Source organism: Notothenia coriiceps, unplaced genomic scaffold (assembly GCF_000735185.1).
Source record: "Notothenia coriiceps isolate Sejong01 unplaced genomic scaffold, NC01 NC01_scaffold00037244, whole genome shotgun sequence".
Taxonomy (NCBI): domain Eukaryota; kingdom Metazoa; phylum Chordata; class Actinopteri; order Perciformes; family Nototheniidae; genus Notothenia; species Notothenia coriiceps.
The window spans coordinates 16,682,363-16,685,505 of NW_011369945.1; the positions used below are offsets into that span (position 1 = coordinate 16,682,363).

The following is a 3,143-nucleotide window of genomic DNA, read 5'->3' on the forward strand; positions in this document are numbered from 1 at the left end:
TTCCCCCCATTCTGTCTCTCATAGTTGAAGTGTACCTAGGATGAAAATTACAGGCCTCATCTTTTTAAGTGGGAGAACTTGCACAATTGGTGGCTGACTTTTTTGCCCCACTGTACAGGACTGTCTCAGAAAATTAGAATATTGTGATAAAGTTCTTTATTTTCTGTAATGCAATTAAAAAAACAAAAATGTCATACATTCTGGATTAAGAACTTTATCACAATATTCTAATTTTCTGAGACAGTCCTGTACAGTGGNTCAAATCAACACATTTTCTACTAAAGCACAATAGTGGTTTGTGCAACATTTGTTTTTGAATATACAGTGGGGCAAAAAAGTCAGCCACCAATTGTGCAAGTTCTCCCACTTAAAAAGATGAGGCCTGTAATTTTCATCCTAGGTACACTTCAACTATGAGAGACAGAATGGGGGGAAAGAATCCAGGAAATCACATTGTAGGATTTGTTATTCATTAATTGGTAAATTCCTCTGTAAAATAAGTATTTGGTCACCTTAAAACAAACAAGATTTCTGGCTCTCACAGACCTGTAACTTCTTCTTTAAGAGCCTCCTCTGTCCTCCACTTGTTAACTGTATTAAGGGCGACTGTGGCTGTGAGGAAGTGTGGTCGTCTTTCAACCAGAAGGTTGTGGGTTCGATCCCAGCCCATGCAGTCAACATGTCGATGTATCCTTGGGCAAGATACTTAACCCTGAGTTGCTCCCGATGGCATGGCCAACGGTGTGTGAATGTGTGTGAATGTTAGGTCCTAGAGTAAGTTACACTGCTCTGTATGAATGGGTGTGAATGGGTGAATGACATGTAGTATGTAAAGTGCTTTGAGGGGTCTTAAAGACTGGATAAAGCGCTATATAAGTACAGTCCATTTACCATTTAATGGCACCTGTTTGAACTCGTTATCAGTATAAAAGACACCTGTCCACAACCTCAAACAGTCACACTCCAAACTCCACTATGGCCAAGACCAACGAGCTGTCAAAGGACACCAGAAACACAATTGTAGACATGCACCAGGCTGGGAAGACTGAATCTGCAATAGGTAAGCAGCTTGGTTTGAAGAAGTCAACTGTGGGAGCAATTATTAGAAAATGGAAGACATACAAGACCACTGATAATCTCCCTTGATCTGGGGCTCCACGCAAGATCTCACCCCGTGGGGTCAAAATGATCACAAGAACGGTGAGCAAAAATCCCAGAACCACACGGGGGGACCTAGTCAATGACCTGCAGAGAGCTGGGACCAAAGTAACAAAGGCTACCATCAGTAACACACTACGCCGCCAGGGACTCAAATCCTGCAGTGCCAGACGTGTCCCCCTGCTTAAGCCAGTACATGTCCAGGCCCATCTGAAGTTTGCTAGAGAGCATTTAGGTGATCCAGAAGNTAAGCTGTATGCCATAATCAGCAATATTAAAATAATAAAAGGCTTGCAATATTTCAGTTGATTTGTAATGAATCCAGAATGTATGACATTTTTGTTTTTTTAATTGCATTACAGAAAATAAAGAACTTTATCACAATATTCTAATTTTCTGAGACAGTCCTGTATATTCAAAAACAAATGTTGCACAAACCACTATTGTGCTTTAGTAGAAAATGTGTTGATTTGAATGGTGTTTCTCATTTGGTTTCATTAACAGACCATATACTCTAATATTAATGCAAGTTAATGATGAAAGTTAATGCATTTTACTCATGCGGATGTTTTTTAGGAAGTCACTGGAAAATTGTTTGGTTGCAATGACTTCCGTGCTGCCTTAGAGAACGGAGTCCTGCTTTGCGAGTGAGTAATGATGCACAAAACTTTTACAATGTCATATTTACTTTTTTGAGGATACAATTTGAGTTTCATATTCATACAAATGTTCTCTGTAGCTTATTTTGTGCAATGGGACCCAGGTGATACAATTACATCCCAATTATCTTCCAGATAAAGTTAAGTATATGTGAGTTCTTCCTGTTTTTAATTTGAGTTTTTCCTCGCAGCTTGATTAACCGGTTGAAACCCGGCATCATTAAGAGAGTAAACAGGCTTTCTACTCCCATTGCTGGTCTGGTGAGTATTACATCTGACAGTTATGACCATGTCTCTGTGTGTGCGTGTATGGGCGTAATTTCCACTGGGGACTTTTCAAAAGCCAGTTTGTGTCCCCCCCACTTTTCAAATGTGTTTTTTTTTTTTTTTTTACGCAAGTAAAAGTGGTCATGGAGGAGCGTGTGTGTGTGTGTGTGGCAGGAGCGCATTTTGTGTGAGAGAGAGAGAGAGACAGACAGAGAGAGACGGAGAGAGTTACGGGGGTTGTTGTTAGCATCTGGTGCTAGCTCGGAGCTAACGGAGATTAGAAGCAGTTTCAACAATAAGGAGAGGGAGAGTCCTCTCCTGTCGGACTGAGAGGCTGAGGTAACATCAGCTCAGGGAGGTAAAGGACTCGCTGAGTGATTATATTGTAAACTTTAGTCTAAGTTATCTCAGTGGGTCTCAAACGGTTTGGTCTAAACAAATATGTCCATCTATTTAATATAGTTGTTCAAAATAAGTAAAACAACTATTCCAATGTCAGTAAAGAATTAAAAACACAGTTTGAAAGGAGAGTGATTAGTAAAATATGCATAAATAAAAAGAAAGAATGCAGTCTAGGTAAGATAAAGATAGGAGAGAGGACCTCTCTCCTATCTTTATCTTACCTAGACTGCATTCTTTCTTTTTATTTATGCATATTTTACTAATCACTCTCCTTTCAAACTGTGTTTTTAATTCTTTNATGATTTACACATATTCATACAAACGAAAAAAAATCATACGTAGACATAGTGTGTATGTGTGTGTGTGTGTGTGTGTGTGTGTGTGTGTGTGTGTGTGTGTCGTGCGTGCGTGCGTGCGTTCGTGCGTGCGTGCGTGCGTTCGTGCGTGCGCGCAAACTAAATGGACACCTAAATATAGAAGGAAAAATGCCTTGGTGTTACTAATAACATAAGTGATGGCTCTGCATAGACCCTGGAACTGCCACCCCCCATCATTGCTTTCATTCTTTATAGCTGGGTTTAAAGTGTGTTCTGTGAAAAAGGTTTATAAGCTCCATGTGTTATGTTCTATGTTCTGTTCAATTTGTTTTGCTGTATG

General features: G+C 39.8%; 1 long non-coding RNA gene across 1 annotated transcript in view; it reads left to right on the forward strand.

The window, feature by feature from the left end:
- LOC104964867 (uncharacterized) overlaps positions 1-2,079 on the forward strand; it is a 5,725-nt gene extending 3,646 nt beyond the window's left edge. Inside the window, exons 3-4 of the long non-coding RNA XR_800476.1 lie at positions 1,735-1,805; positions 2,009-2,079. This is a non-coding gene — a long non-coding RNA (uncharacterized lncRNA). The remainder of the gene's footprint in view (positions 1-1,734; positions 1,806-2,008) is intronic.
- Positions 2,080-3,143: the final 1,064 nt, after the last annotated feature.